Raw genomic sequence first — 17,292 nt, forward strand, 5'->3', positions numbered from 1 at the left:
AATACCGATTAAAAGATTCATCATACCCAAAGAATGAAAATGTCTAGACTAAGCAGGGTCCGCTTTCTTCAGTGAGTCCGAGTTTTTCTGCAAATTCATCCAAGGCTGTATTTGATGATGGTTCCATTACAGTGACTGACCTATAAACCCCCAAAATGGAAGGCAGCTCAGTGAAGATGAGCAAGGGCAACGTGCCCCTGAAGCTCAGGGAATAATGCAGGGTGTGACTGACCACAGCTGTTGCAAAGAAGCTGACTTTATCTCAGCACAAAGGGGACCAAAGGGTGGCCTTTGTTTTAGATAAACAGCTATATCCGTTGAGCAGATCAACTGACTATATTACAGTTGAGTGAATCAACTAGTGGTGTAAATGTTTCTCCCTGAGTTCATTAAAAAAGTGAATGTCTCCCTGAGGTAGCTAGACCAGCATGGGGGAGTGAATACATGGCTCAGCCCAACAGAGTACAAAAACTAAATAACTAACAAAGGAATTTCAAAGAGAACAACAAGCTTAAGCCGGCTTCAACCCACATATTCCTTCCAGGCGACTGGGGACACCCAACATCGTGACAGTGAGCATATTCTAGAGACCAGTAATAGGGATCACATTAGCATTGTGTTTGAACTGCATTTGGCAATTGCTATATTTTGCTAAGTTTAACTTGCATTTGTATTGCAATTTCAGTGTATTTTATATCACTCTGCTAAATCAGAAATCCTCTGTAACATCAACTACCTTCAAACAGTAAATTTAATATTAAACATTACATCCTCCATGTGTGGAATATCTAAATAAACCTGGTCAGAGAGTACTGGACTGACAGGTGCCTAAGAGGGCACCTAAGCCTGACTCCCTTCCACAACAGAATCCAGAGATATTTTTGTCTCAGCTTAGGTCAAACACTATCCCAAAAATACACTGTACAAACCACTTTTTAAAAGACCCTAAAATTACATTAAAAACTTCCTGTCCAGAACAGTACAAAAGCTTTGAGGAAACATAGCTACAGTGCGATTTTATGAATAGCTCAAGAGTCACGATGACCAACATCCTATTTGTTCTTATTCATAATGTCAGAACAAAGTGTCATTTGTTTTGATCACAGATCCCCATGAAGAAAACAGAAGTGCCTTGGGTGGATTATGATCAACTACGAATGCCAAGTCACTAGCAAAGGCTCTGGGGACCAAAGAACAGTAGGAAACAAAAAATTCAGTTCCAGACACAATCAACCTGAGTTCCTGATCTTGTGGAAACTCTCACTGGTATTTTGACTAACAGTGTAGAAAAAGCTATTTCTTTTTAGATGATGAACACAAGTGTACTGGGCTCCACTGAATCTTCACTCCCCCACGTGTAGTACAGCCTAGCTAGATTCAACTATTCCATACCAGGACCTCAAGACACTTCAGTGAAATCCTGAAGCCACTGACTGAATTCTAATTCTGGATCTGAGCCCTTTGATTCTTAGTTAGAAGTGTATTTTTTCCAGCACTGCTTGGCACTTTCTAAATTAACATTGCTTTTAACCACTGAACACAAGGTAGAAGCTTCAGTGAAACAGTAATTAAAGTACTTCAAGCAACTGTCACATTTGCCTAATAGGCACCAAGTCTGATCCTTCCGTCTGGAAGCACTTTGTGTATCTTGGATGCCTCACCGCCCTTTTGATCAGAGCTTGTTAAATACAAAATAGGCAAATTAATCTATAGTTCCTTAGCATACAGGGCTACAAGAAAGAACCTGTATTACAATTACTCATTTTGAACACAGTAATCCCTACCTTACATGAAGAACACCCAGAAATGCTTGTGGGTTTGGGTGCTGGGTTCCTGTGTGATTTCCCTCCTCAGTAGTTTGAGGTAAAATCTCTTTGCTAAAGGGTCACAATATGGCCAAAATAAATCAGACAATACTAAAAATATGGCAACGTTAAGATGCGGCCACTTTAATGCATTCTCCAGGTACTTTTTCCTTAATCTTTGTAAGGCATACAGTTATGAAATACCTTTTAGTCTGATTTGGGAACTTTTAGATGAATAGAACATGTACTGTGCTTCCCACAAGATCACTATACAGATGCTGAGACTCACTTAGCTAACATGTTGCACCTTGAGCAAGTAGGGGTACAGGAAATTCTGCTGACCCAACGCCCAGCACGGATGCCTCACACGCCAAGCGCACCTCTGGCTGGTCTGTATCAAGCTGGCAGATGGAGACTCTGGCTGCTCTGTACAGTGGTGCTGTACAACCCTAGCTGCATACAAGCTGCCACACACTCAAGGCAACTGTTTGGAAGGGGTTCAAGGTGCCCCAGTGGCATGCACGCGCCAAGGAAGGTTAAGTAAGGAGGACAAAGTGCCCTGGCACACAGGCACCACATCCACATGTATTCATGCCACCTGCCATCAGGGGAAGGGCTGATCACACTCATGGCTCTTCCCTGCAGTTTGGTGCACATGCACCTCAGTATGCCTACAAGACCTGTGTGTACATAAGGACTGCGTTAGCAAAGGCACATACTACCCAGTACTAAAGAAAAATCACTCGTCTGCTGGGCTGTATGTTGTCCACTCTGCAACAGGAAAGATTCAGGAAGCAGCACAAGACCGCACAGTGATAAGAGTCATGACAGGTACTGGAGGGGGGGGGCGGGAAATCCAAAGTAGTCTGAGAGGAGGTAGTCCGATGCTCCTGACTTTGAGAAATGCGTGGCCTCCTTCTCTTGCCCCAGAAGCCACTGTTCTTTATTAATTACCTCCTGTTAGAACTTCTCCAAGTCCACAGGAGCTATGTACAGATAGGTAAAGCTAGAAACATGTCTAAAAGATAGCAAGAAAGCTTGTTGTCTAAAAGGCAAAAGCAGAGGTAACTGCTAAAAAACTAAAACAAAAAAACCTAAGAAACACAAAAAAAAACCCCAAATACACACCCCACACCAAGACAAAAAATAACACACACAAAAGCCCCACAATTAAGCAGAAAGTCAGCAAGGAATAGGCAACAAAACAAACAATGTTCATCCAACTGTGAAAGAAGACTTTGTCAAGTCAAAACTATATTCTTCAATTGTCAATTTTGTCAAAACTTCCAAACTATATTCTTCAGTTTTACACTGACTCACCAAAACAAAAAAACCCAACTACATTACTGCATTGTAAGAATAAATAATAATACAGGCTGAGAGAGTTGGGGTTGTTCAGCCTGGAGAAGAGAAGGCTCTGGGGAGGCCTTACAGCAGCCTCCCAGTACCTAAAGAGGGTACAGGAAAGATGGGGAGGGAAACTTTATCAGGGAGTGTAGGGACAGGATGAGGGGTAACAGATTTAAACTGAAAAAGGGCAGAGTTAGATATAAGGAACAAGTTTTTTACTGTGAGGGTGGTGAGACACTGGAAGTTGCCTAGAGAAGCTGTGGCTGCCCCCTGCCTGGAAGGGTTCAAGGCCAGGTTGGACGGGGCTTTGAGCAACCTGGGCTAGTGGAAGGTGTCCCTGCCCACAGCAGGGGGGGTGGAACTAGATGAGCTTTAAGATCCCTTCCAACCCAACCTATTCCGTGATAACAAAGATAGTATGTACACAGCATTAAAAAAGAAAAATGAAAGCCACCTAAACACATGCTTTCAGTAAGCATGATAATATTAAGAGGTAATATAAGATAGCAAAACTGATAAAAATAGAAACTTCCACAATAGAGATTAAATAAAAGCTCAAGCAACTTAATATAATCCCATTCTCCTGCAGGAAATTATTACTGAAGATAACCAAATCCCAGACCTAAAATTTCACATACTACGAAATCTCCGGTCAGATGCATGAATCCTGGCAAAGCATTTGATAAGCTGCCACTCGTGAAGACTGAGATAAAAGACAACATGCACAGGGTACAGACATGACAAAAACATAGGCAGGGGAGCATAATATTAGAGTAGGGAGAGATTACTAACAGTTATTAAATATGCAACACCAGTACAAATATTAAAATGATAAAACATTTGGAAAGACAGGAGAGTAAGATAAGTTGAAAAGCTACCTGATGGACAGAAGAATGAAAAATGAAAGTCGATCATTAAAGGACCATTTGGGTTGATCCCTGTAAAATTTCTGCTCTGAATTCAGCACAGTTGGAAATAACTGCCACCAATGCTGTAAGCATGAAGTAGCCATATGAGATCAAGACGTTGCATTAGTTATGGACAAATACTACCTCCAAAACATTTCACAAGAGGTATCGATGCTGTACTCTATGCCGTTCTGGTCACCTGGCTTCCAAAAGGTTTTTGAATTAAATATATGCAGAGAAGGACTTCCAGGTTCTCTGAAGACTCCATTGCAGAAGCAGAAGCCAGACCTCAGCTTGCTTATGCTAACTGAAACCTGCATGAGGATACACTTGCAATGTTTAAATACCAGGAGGACAAACCAGAAATATGAATAAAATGTAAATTTTTGCTCAAAATCAGAATACAACAATCGGCTGCTTGAACAGTTTCCAGAAAATAGTACTAAAAGCAAAAAACCATAGCTGCTTAAGTTGATACTAGCCTCCTTCCTGAAAGAAATCATGCCATATGGCGCCTGCATCAGCAGTAGAGCTAACCCCGTAACACAGGCTCCTGTTTTCACTGGTTTGATTAGTCCTGCTGCAAACTCAAAGCACTTCTATACTCATACAACTCAACCACTCAAAGGTATGTCACACATCCACTCTCTCCCTAAGCATCTGCTGCACAACAGTCACAGCGGTATCAACTGTTTAAGCTCTGAGCCCAATGAAATTAGAATCCACAGAATAGCAGCAAATAAAACAAAAAAATGGTTTATTAGGTTTGACAATGAACTTTTAAATTAAAAAAAAAGTTTCATTTAAATATGGTCCTTCTCTTACTCTAGAAAAGGCTTTACCTGGACAAACTATTAAGCGAAATTATTAAGAAGCTACTGCCCACACAGCACTTTCACTATTATGTGTGCGCTTACATTCTGGACAACAAAATCACCTTATTGCTGCTTTTATGCACCTCATTCTCTGACTCTGGGAGCAGGGAGTGGGGAGAGAGAAAAGAAAGAGAGAGTTATTACACAGTAAGGCTCTGTCTCATTCATATCTTAGTTTCCAGCTATCAAGAACCCTTCTTCGTGGTGCTCCAGTAGCTGGTACTCCCCTCTAATCTCAAGAACCAGTACAACTCATAGCTTCCATTTCCTCAGATGAAATAAAGAAAAAACCTCAAAATCCATAATGTCCTCCAGGGCACAAGCTACTTGTTTATCAAATCCCATTACAAAAATCAAACTATTAGCTCAGTTTTTAATCAACTCACAACAACAACAAAGAAGTTCAGCTCAAAATGGAAGGTTTTTTAAATTAGTTGCACACAAATAGGAAGGAGATCCTTACCGTTCTGACCTCCACCACTCAAAAGCCAGCTGTACTCAGTGGACTGACTCATAGCCAAGAGTTAACTGGTAGATACTGCAGCACAAGGCACCAAATTTTAGCACTAGCATTGGTACACAGCTGCAAGCAGTAGCAGATCCTGGCCCTCACACAATGCAGGCCTGAATCATCGCAGGCAACAAATGGAGTAAGCCAAAAATGTGAACATGTGTACATGCTATTTAAGTTTAGCCTGGGGTTGTAAAAGGTTTGCTTTCTTCTAACAAAAGGTCTCTCCAGCAGAGTTTGAGCATTAAAAAGACAAAATGTAGGTTCACTAAGTAGGTATCTGCACAAGAACTGAAAAAAAGTTTCTGCTCACAAACTGCTTGCAAATTATCAGCTTCCCAGAGCCGTTTTCTTCAGAGATCACCTACAAGCCTCTATTCTGTTTTGTGGTTCTTTAGAAAGGGCATTGCACAGAATGTTTTATTCCTTTGGATCAGACTATTATTGTAAAATTGCTGTCAGAACAGACTGAACATCTGAAGTTATGATGCATGGTTTGTTTTTCCTTCCATATGTCAAAAGGGTAAGGATTCAGGAACCAAATTATTTTAGCACAAAAAGTACATCAAGTGTAATAATGTTTTGCCCTCCTCAGTCTCCCTCTCCAAGTCCCCCCCCATGGCCATGTAGCCACCAGTTTTGTTTGCAAACAAGAGGAATAGTAAATGATTAATGTCATGTTGATTAACCGATGCTCAGTTTACAAAATATTTTTCTTATGGGTTAGATGTGCAGGCACTGTATCAGTGGAACTAACAGGAAGAATACATCACAGACAACACTTGAACAGAGAAGTCATACTTAAGAGCATGCAGTAGAGCACTGATCAGAGGTACTCAGATCCACAGTTTTGCTTCGTTTCTGGATAATGCAAACAACACATGAATAGGGAAGAATCAGTATAGACTGTGCATGAGCAAAAATATCACAACACTCTCACTGTGAAAAGTCTCTAGAAGCTGCCTTTTATATTCTTAGTTTTAAATTTTTAAATTTTTTTTATTTTAAATAAGGCAACACTAAAAATTCTAGCAGAAAACAAATGTGAAAAAATCATTATAACAATCTACAAAAGGACCCATGTGGGTGGCATACCTTCTCTCAGAATAGGAAAAGTACTTCACAGGAAAAAGATTTGAGAAAGATATTTAAATAACATTTTACATGCAACTGCACACTTGCAAGTTCTGAAACAGAGATAACTGACATCATGAGCTTTGTTACCATCAAGAGGCTACAGGAACTTGGTCACCAACGATCACCACAACTCGCATGCCAAAAGCACATGTAAGAAAAACCAGTGATGAAAACTGAGACTCTGCTGAATATTCTGTGTAAACCTACACATCACATGTGGATGTAAAGAAAACTCAAATATCCATGCACCTCATCAAATAATCCTCTGTAGGCATTAAGTGCTAGAGTCAAAATTGAGAAGAGCCAAATCAAAAACAAGATGATGAAACCATCCTAGGATTTTTAACAAGCAAGAGATGACAAAGCACCAACTGTTGCCGAGTAACAGCCTCCAAATCCACAGAATTAGACTCAGTACATACACCTGCCTCAACTGCACACTCCCTCTGTACAGGGAGACAAAAGAGATTGACATTTAGGGAAAAAGAAGGCAAAACTCCTCCCACATTGAATGCCTGACTTTCTCATTCAGGAAGAAGATAATACTGTTGAGTTATTGAAAGCCATTAACAGACAACAAGGATCTTTCTTGAACAAGGCACACAATATCTTTTAGGCTGGTTTAAAATTCAGCTTTCAGATTGATGAGCACAGTCTTTATCAGTAACACCTGTGATGACATTTCAACAATGTTCTCTAAAATTACTCTTTTTTAAACATCATGCATCGATACGGAAGTTTGCACCGTTGCTATAGAAGTGGTGCTAACATGAAAAAATCTAACAGCATACAAATTGCCTATATTTGGTATGACAACTTATGTGGAACTACAATACATATTTGGGCAAGAGCTGGATTTGCTGCCTGTGTCACTATCCCCCACATTCATTTACGAAAGTGTGCCAAGCTCAGAGTATCCAACTCCTACGAGGAAACAATACACAAACCAGTTATTTATCCATCCAAGCATCCACATCTTTCCCATATTTCTAACTCCCTTTAGAAGAACCTCAGTAAATCAGGCAACTAATGAGAGCAGGCGAAGACCCAAACACTGACAGTTTAATACTAAACTTTTCTTCACTCAAGACCAGTCAGTAACTGCTGACCACCAAAGCATCTACCTAATAAAACATGATACAGAAAATGAGCAAATTCAAGTTAATTCATACAAATCCAGGACTTCAACAAACCAAATGTATGTTGGAAATTTGTTTTAAATGTTCAAGAATGACCACATAAATCCAGGAAGGATTTGTCAGCTGGTCCAACCAGATGTCAATGACTTACACAAAGTGCCTGAAATTGGAGACCAAGCATATGTTTGCTTCAACTGAAATAATTTAGAGTGAACATTTTCATGAAGGAGGATAGTGTATTTTTAAAGTGGTATCAGACTCTTTTCTTGTTATCAAAACAGAAACTTACAGTAGACTGCAAGGAAATCTTGTCTCTTTAGATACTCAAGGCAGACGGGAATTTATCTGAAAGCCTGAAATTCTGGTATGCCCACCTTACTACTTGTGCACTAACAACAACAGTCAAATTGCCAGAAAAAACTAAAAGCGATTTCAGGTAAATGGACAGTACAAATGAGAGCCCTGCTGGAGCGACTTCTAAGCCATCTACTTACATTATTGATGAAAGGATCTGCTCTAAAGAAGGAATGGCATAATAAATATCTACAGAGTTTGTAGAACTTGTATAACTGATGTAGAATACAATGTTTTCCAGAAGGCATCAAAAAGACACCAAGATGTAGCACAAGCATTAACTTGAAGAGCACTCCTGGCAAAGCACGAGAACCAACTATGCAAAAACATTTGTATACCTCTAATGGTAGTAAAGGCAAGCCACAAATTCTTGTTACAAAACAGGGAAAATGACAAACTGCAGGGGAAAGATCAATGATAAAGTTCTTTACAGCACACATGACAACTTTAAACTAACCAGGGACTAAGGAAATCAAATAATTTCTCAAATTACTTCCTAACGAGGTAGAGGCATGCTAGTTTGTGAGCCATGCTTCAAACAAGGAATGCAAAAATCATTAAATGCTAAAAAGGCACATATAGCCTTTTGCTCTACACTGGATTTACTGGCAATATGATCAACAAGCCAGGAAAGGAAAACACCAACCTGGACAAAGTTTACTGGCATTAAAGAAGTAAAGGCACCAGATGCACAGGTACACATGGTGCTGGTTGGCCTGCATGGTTTGACAGGCACAGAAAGGCTGTAGACACTTAAGCCAAGTGAGGACAGCTGAACACGTTCAAAGCAGGGATAAGCATTTTCTTCCAGATCTCACAGAGAGCATGGGGAATCCTGCAATTTTTATATGCCTTTAAGAGCATGGCAACTGCTGACAAAGTAACAGCATTGCTGATCTTTTCAGGATTTAGAAGTCAAGTCCAGCTCATTTACCCCACACACAAAAATTCCAGTATACCTTTGATACAGTCTGGCAAGCAGGATTTTTAAGATTATTCCAGCACTATGAACTCAGCACGGTAAGTTCACAAGTGATAGCCTATGCAAATTCTACGTGGATATTTGAGCTATTCAGTGGACAACTAGATAATTATTACTCAAACATATCCTTCAGCTTATCAAATGCAGCTGCATCCATTTCTACCTAATCAATGGATGCACACATTAAAAATTGATTTAAGTGCAGATACATGCAAGCTGAAAACTTGGGTCCAAGAGCAATGACAGAGAGACAGCCTGTACACAACATAGTTTCGATAGAGATTTGGAGGAGAATGGTATTTTGAATGTAAATCTAGTGTTTTACAGCAGATAACACTGTTTCTTCTTAAGGCAAACATGCTGTTTAACAGTTCACTTGATTAAAAAGAAAATTACATTCATCTTTATGTTAAACTGATAAAAAGTAAATCTAGAATGCTATAATGCAAGGAAGTCCACACTATGAGATGACAGGGTATCACAATCAGGAATACAAAAACCATTATTATGTGACCATTCAGTAATGTTAACTGTGTCTTTAAAAAGCTCACAGACTGGCACCTTCCAAAAAAATCCACTACAAACTGCCACTTCAGTTAGTACTAACAGCTGAAATCTCTAATCTTAGCACACTGATTAGAAAATGCTTTGCTTTCCTTTCTAGGATCGCCAAAATCACCCCAGTGCTAAAACAACTAAGCAATGCAAATCTTGGGGAAATCACAAATAGAACAAAAGCAAAGATCCTCAGATATTAAAACACCTACCAGGTAAGCTTTCCTGTTCTCTGGCAACTTCTGTCAGGAAACCTTGCAGGAGTTCAGTCCTAAATTTTGCACAAAAGTGTTTTCTTCCCCATCTTCTACAGAGAGGGGATCTTCTGGCCCAGACTAATCAATAGCTCTGGCTCACTCTTAAGCAACAGAGATTAGCCATTCTGGACAAACCAATGAAAGCTAATTCTTCACCTCATCTAAATGAAAATACAACACTTCTTTGAGACTCTGTCATGTCCTGTGTTGTTTTAGTTAAGAAAAAAAATTTCAGCCACCCAAATAAATACACAGCTTGGCCAAGACGAGCATTTTTGCTGTCATGCAAGATTCACCTTGAATAGCAGGAAAAACATGAAAAAAAGCCATGACTAATACAGAGAACTGAAAGGGTCTGAGGAAGTTTCTACGTATTTAGAACCAGTAGCCTAAGTTACAACTGAGACAAGGATTTGATATCGCTTCATCATTATTGACATTAAACTGTCCTTGTACTGGAGGTACAAAGAAATCTGTCAACATAAGAAACGTAAGTGGACAATACACACCAAACAGGGAGTAGCCTTGCTTGAAGCAACAAAAAAACCCCAGTGAAGAGAAAGCTGTGCTGGGAAACAAACTAGGCTGGGAGAGGTGGCCAGGGAAGCCAGTTGCCAGCAGGACATTTTGTTGCTGTGCAGAAGCAGACCAGAGCCCATGGGCTGCCAGTTGGAGAATCCTATTGTGCAGAACTGTGTGCTTTTAAATTCTGCACCACCTCAGCATTTTTAATGCCCAATTACCATGAGTTTAAGACAAGTTACCCTATCACTGCAATACTGCAGCAAGGAGTGAATTTGATTCCTGGTTCAGAAATTGTGTAAATTTGCAGCTCCGGAAGGTATTATTTGACAACATACACGATATATTAAAATACTTTACATTGCAGAATTTCCAAACGGTTCTAATAATAAACTGTCTTTTCATGCCCTGAGCAACAGCGTGAGCTAGATGACCCCCAGTTGTCCCCTCTAAAATATTCCAATTCTCTAGTTTAAAGAAAACACAAAAGGCATCAACAATCTAATTAATACAGTGTCTAGGTTCAGAGAAAAAGAAGTATATCCAAATATACTGATCAAGCAGAATCAAACCACACAATGTACTTAATTTCTTGCTTTTTTGATGATGTGAATTTTGGAATCTAAAAGATATATGTAAAAAGAGTGGATAAACAGTATTTAAAAAACTTGAGAACCGTTTGAACAGTTTTGAATCTCCCCTTATTTCCTTCTAGGAAGATTTGGTAAAATCTGGCTTCAAGCCTCCAACAAAAATATTCTATTACATAATAAACACAAAGAAGATCCTGCAGAATAGTCACAGAAAGCCAATTTTAAATGCATCACCTCAAGCAATCAACTTATGGCACGGGCACATCCTCCTAGCTAGGAAAAGCAGCACTGTGATGGATACTCTGCCCAGATGAAGATGTTATTCATGTGGCCTCTCCCCTCCAACACTAATGAGCCCCAGAGGTAGATCACAGTGCATTTTGTCCTTCCTGAAAAACCATCAGAGAAAAGCAAGCCTCCTAAACACACATACACAGGTTCCGAGGTGAGAAAGCTCATGGACCCCAGAATGAGAAATGAAGTGTACTGGCGATGGAAGGCCAACATCCAGGAATAGGAAAGAAAAGCTGCAACCTCTCATGTTGTGAAATGGGAGTCCAATAAGCCAGTAACAGCAAATCAGCTGTTGGAGGGGCAGAAGCACAGAGAGAGATCGCACAAGCCCTATCCACACCCACTTCCCTTAGCCCTGCTACGTCTTTGATAAAAGGCTTCACTGCGTTTTGATGCTTGGTGATACTGCAACACTTCATGGTGTCACCACCATGAGAGATTCAACTGATACTGCCCATGAGGATTTGGAAAATCTGAACTACAAATAATTTGGTCAGAGAAATGAATACAAGGATAAATTTTTTGACAGTTAAAAAAATAATATACATTACAACTAAATAAACTCAGATCTTTCAACATTGTCTCAAAGCCAAGATCATACATATTAGAAAAGCCTTTTAAAAAAAAGAAAAAACAACATGAATTAGTAATTCATTTTCCCATTCTATACTACCAGCAAGTGAGTTGCCTCTTACCTGCTAAAAGAATGGCTGAAAAATCCAATACTTTGGCTGCATTTTGAAAATACTTTAATTGTTTAGTTAGCTTCACATGCAGCTTGCCGAGTTGGGAAGGTTCACTGTGGTCATGAATATCACTTAAACATGAAGGAGAGTCAGCCACATCATAAATAGAGTATTGGTACCTTATTGTTGAAATATCACTGAAGTCACTAGCCACAACATGGTTAGCGTGGTTTTGGCAGGTGGTATACTTTTGAAACAGCTTTATCACTTAAAAGCGAAAGTATTTCAATGAGCTACACAAACTTACCTTCCACTACCTCTGAGACAACAGAGAAAAAGAACCTCAACAAAACCAGCAAAACACAGTTACCAATTTAAATGTAATATTCATGTAGTGATTTACAGGATCTTTCCAATGTAAGAATCTTTTTTTCACAAACAGAGTATTGTTTTCCAGCTGAGTTGCACATGGCTAATAAACACCGTAAATCTGACAAAGCTATCAAATAGCAGGCAGCAGGCCTGCTCTACCAGAGACTGCCGCATAAGCCAGCTCCCTCACTGAGGAACGAAGCAAACTCAACACCAATTCACTCTGGGATGCAACTCCATGCTCAACCCAGCCCTAGAAAAGAACACAATTTGCAAATGGCATCTCCAACCTAGACAAGATCTCTTTTTCTCTTTCAAGATGTGTTTTCTGATTTTGAGGATTGCTACATTAAAAAAAGTCAGCCTCCTCTGCATTAGAGGAGGTGCCAATTATGAATTCCAAAAGACTGCCATTTTCCTCCTGTAAGCAAAGCACTTCTACCAACATTAGGAGAATCATAAATATAGAAAAAGCCGCAAAGAAATACCGATCAGCTAGTCTAATGATAAGATCATAGAAACACGCCCTATTGCCCTAGGGAAAAAAAAGATATCAAATTCCAGTAACGACCTGGAATGTAATAGGGAAAAACAACACCAGAGAAAGAGACCAGCAACAAAAAGTTCAGTTGAAGCCCATCACTTCTCCTTATCTTCCCTCCCTCACTCCAACTAGTAAAATCAAGAAGATATCCAGGACATTCAGTATCAGTCCACACAGAAATCCGAAAAAAAGCAACACAGAAACTTCACCAAACCCCAAGACAACAAGCGAAGTCTGTCTTTTTTCCTGTTCCCTGGAGAGATCTCACTTCTGTCCTTTGAGTCCATTACTGCCTGATTCTGTTTTCCACTTAAGACTATCACTACATAGAAAGAGGAGAAGAAAAAGTATGTAAAAGCATGGATTTTTTTCTAGGTCATGAAAATAAGAGCTAGCTTTTTTAAAAAAAAATAGGTACAGATGACATTATTAAAACTCTCAACTTTTCTACAATATACTTTTGTTTACAAATAAACGAGGGATTTAACAAGTTTTGTGGGCACAATAGCTTAGCAAGACTTCTTTCATGTTAGCTACTTGCATTATTTACCAAACAAGCTTCCCTTTGTACCAGTATCACATAACATAGGCTAACTAGATTTCTCTAACTTAGCATAACACAAATACAACACACCTCTGAATTATATTACTATATAGATCTGCACAACAGATTTCACATTTTCCTAAGCTATCCTTTATAAAAGGCTTTTTGGGCCCCACAATACCCTTTCAATTAATTATCTTTATTGTCTTATAACTAAGTTATAAAATTCAGGTCAAGAATTATTCCTCAACAAAACTGTGTCAGCCTAAGGTCATTAACACATATACTGTTGGTACGCTAAGTCTAAATTTGTTTAAGAATTCATACCCATTTTGCATATAGTCACTCTGCACTTATTAACAAGCACATGCTATAAATGTCCAACACTGCTTCCACACCCCTGAGTGTTTCAGTTTTGTCCCATAAGCTAATCAAATTGAAGAGGGAAGGCACACCATTTCACAGGACAAAAAAATACACCAAGATTTTTTATAAGCTTCTCTAGATGTCCTGGCATAATGGCACCTTAAATACTTTAAAACTTTCCATTGTGCATATAAAAAATAATTTGGGATCATGTAACAACAAATACGCAGATGCTTCTTTTCCCCATCCTAGTCATACAGCATTTGTTACCAAAAAAAGAACTAAAGCAGTTCTGATTGGTGGTCTCTAACAGAATTTTTAGACATCTCTCTAACAAACCGAAGTATCTCAATGCTAGCTTATACACAGGTTTGTACGAACGCTTCTTTTAAGAGAAGTTAAATTACCTTATCTGAAACATGAACTAGGTCGTAATGAAGAAGCCTTTCCACCACTAAGACAGCTTCAGAAAAGAGGCAAGATTGACTTTTCAGAAGTATTAAACACAAGTCACAGCACGAAATAGTCAGAGTTCTGTCATCACACAGACCCTATACGCATTAAAAAAAAGTCAGCAAGTTAATTAAGTACAAGGGCAAGCCATTACATGCAGATATTGAGGAAGCGCTATCTGCAAGCAGGTCCTAAAGCACACCATCTGTTTATGAATAGCTGCCGTCCTTCAAAGGTAAAGAAATACTGCACCTCAAAAGCAGTTTTTTCCTCTTCTTTAATATGCCTTCAACTTTTCAAAACACTGTAGATCCAGCGCCCACCCCAACTGAAAACAGAATCAAGCTTGCCTTTTTGTTTGATCTCCTGACTAACAATTTGGTTAACAGCATTTTGCTCTCCAAATTCCTTTAGAAATGTTCAAAGTGTCCACCCAGAATACTTCAACAGATATTGCCAGCAGAGCTGAACAACTTCCACAAATAAAATAACCTTCTGCCAGCATAGCTAGATCTACACAAGGGTACAAAAAAAAAAACCACCAAAGAATCACAGTTTCATACCGCAATTAGATTTGGTACTACTACCTTTGGCACATTTGTAAAACATACATACTTGTTTACAGTACCATTAAAAATTACCTATTAGCATGACTGGAAATGCCATATACTACACTGGATCAGAAAGAAAGTTATTGTCCGCTAGTAAGGAGAAAAGCACTTTTAGCAAGGCATATCACTAAGAATATCAAAATCTATTATCAAAGAGTTTTCTGGCAAAATCTGTTCAAAATAAATCCCAAATAGGCCCAGATTGGGAGGGAAAAAAAAACCAAAGGAGGATTAGAAGAAATTGTGTATCACCAATAGGGCAATCATCCCACAAAGGGTGGCTAGCCAAGCATTTTGCAAACAGGAAGTAGCAAAAACATTTTGACTACAGAGGGACATTTGCTATTATCATATAAATAAAATGGAAAACAGTTTCATTAGAAACTGCACACCTGACACCATCCATGTATGGCGTATTAAAAAGTAATAACAAAGCCTTATACCTAGGTAATGTTTATCCTCGTCCTATCTTAAGGCAGACCTGCAAGGCCCAGGTTTTATCTGCCCTAACAAACATCTCAAGTTTCAGGCCACGCACTGTCCACCACATTCATGGTTCTCAGAAGCACAGGGTTAGTGTGTAGCTAAGAGGAAATCTTGCTAAGCCTTCAGTAATTTTACACTCTGAGCTCCAGAAGACACTTGAAGATCACCTCAACTGCATGGAAGGACCGAACTCAACAGATTCCTTCTCTTCTTATACATTATTCCTTTCCAAAACGCCTGTTGGTATATTTCCATAAAAGTTTGATCAATAAGAATATAAAAATTATTTAGATGTACTTGCCAGACAAGCCTGACAACTAACGCCCAAACAAACTGGTCAGTCTAAAAGTATGCGACTATTATTCTAAAAATAAATGTAATAGCTGCCACTGCTCAGGTATACTTACCAATAAAGCACATGGGGAAACTGGCTGGTAATCAAAGACAAGGCTGTTGGCAGAGTGGTCTGGACTTGCTAGCAACGGCAGCACAGTTCAGGTGCCCTTTAACCACACAGAGAAAATTAATTATGTGACAGAGTAGGAGAGGCAATACAATGATGAGTCATACACTTAACCATATGCTTTATCAATACACCTCATGATATTAGAGTTACTAATCAGTGACAGCGCAAAACAGCAATGGGAGCATAGTCCAAATCTTTGGGGCATTTTTTCTTTCATTGAATTAGCACTTCAAAAAAATTTATGTGCATTTTGAAATCCAAAATGTACACCTAAAACTATGCGATGCCACCATCATTCTAACGCTTCACACAACAAGTAAGCTGATTGCAGATGCTTTTGGAATCCCCGAAACACTTTACAGGCTCCGGTATTAGTTTTCGCTTGATCAGACAAATGGCTGTTATTACCAAGTCTCCAGTCACACCATCACCATTCCTAACTCACTCCACCAGCCTATTGTAAAAGATGCAGTGACTGTTAAGTTTAGGTCTATGCAAAAGGAATTTTCAGAAATGTCACAAGGATCTTATAATGCCTCAAATATTTCTGCACGAAATCTGAAACGAAGAAGTTTTTCCCAAGTTCCCAGACTTGCAAACCCAGCTAGGGATTCAAGAGAGTTGAGCCTGTGCTCTAATACCAGAAATCATCACTCCACAAGCACAGCTATAACCAAAGGGACAACTGATCCACTTAATTGATGTCAGCTGGTTTATGGGAACTCTGATGTTGTACTTGCTAGTCATCTCTGCCACTAATTGCTTTTTTCATTCATTTCTCTGCCATGACATCAGCACAAGACTTTGTATGGCTGAAGAATAAATAGTTTGGGGGAACTATCAAACTGAAAAATAAGGCAAGGAAATAAAAAAAAAAAGCTTAATCTCTTAGCTAAGTTCCCTGATGCAGTTCACTCTACTAGTGTTTCTGCCAGAACAGTATGGGAAGTGAGCAGTCAAAAAAAGCTGCCTTGCTCCATGTGGGGTCACAACCTAATTCAATTACAAACCAATTTAAATTAGTTACAGCTGTGGAGGACCCCAACTTTATCAAGCAACAGAAGTTAACAACAATTAGAAGATCAAACTAACAACTTGGCAATAAAACAAGTGGACAACAACCACAAGCTTTTAAAGAGTTATAAATTTGCGTTTTACATGGAACTAACAAGTCACAAGTCCACATGTGCTTACATGCCTCTTCAGATATAAAACCATACCTGAAGCTTACAAAGAAAGACTTAGTAAATTGAGACTTTCAGCTTTTAATTGGAGGCTTCTGCCTGCCTATACATTTATCTGAAAAGGCTGTAACACATCAGAAAATGTGTTTTGTCCTGCTTATTCACCCTTTGGTCCAAATCCAGCCACACTCTGTGACATTATACCACTTATTCTAAATCTAAATGAAAATATAATACTATAGGTTAGACAATTATCCCAAACCCTGGGCACCTTAATAATGTGATAAAAGCAATCCAA

At 39.1% G+C, this 17,292-nt stretch overlaps 1 protein-coding gene across 12 annotated transcripts in view; it reads right to left on the reverse strand.

Moving 5' to 3' along the window:
* Positions 1-17,292, reverse strand: part of RALGPS2 (Ral GEF with PH domain and SH3 binding motif 2) — a 131,524-nt gene that overhangs the window by 107,976 nt on the left and 6,256 nt on the right. For 6 of the 12 annotated variants that reach the window (XM_074832985.1, XM_074832986.1, XM_074832993.1 and 3 more), the window contains exon 2: positions 15,752-15,847. The exons of 5 other annotated variants lie outside the window; for them this stretch is intronic. The gene's annotated coding sequence lies outside the window, so the exon portion shown is untranslated. Of the gene's footprint in view, positions 1-5,000; positions 5,018-15,751; positions 15,848-17,292 lie in introns of those variants that run through there. One more of the 12 variants, XM_074832991.1, reaches the window with a different exon arrangement.

The sequence above is a fragment of the Strix aluco genome, chromosome 8, assembly GCF_031877795.1.
Source record: "Strix aluco isolate bStrAlu1 chromosome 8, bStrAlu1.hap1, whole genome shotgun sequence".
Lineage (NCBI taxonomy): Eukaryota > Metazoa > Chordata > Aves > Strigiformes > Strigidae > Strix > Strix aluco.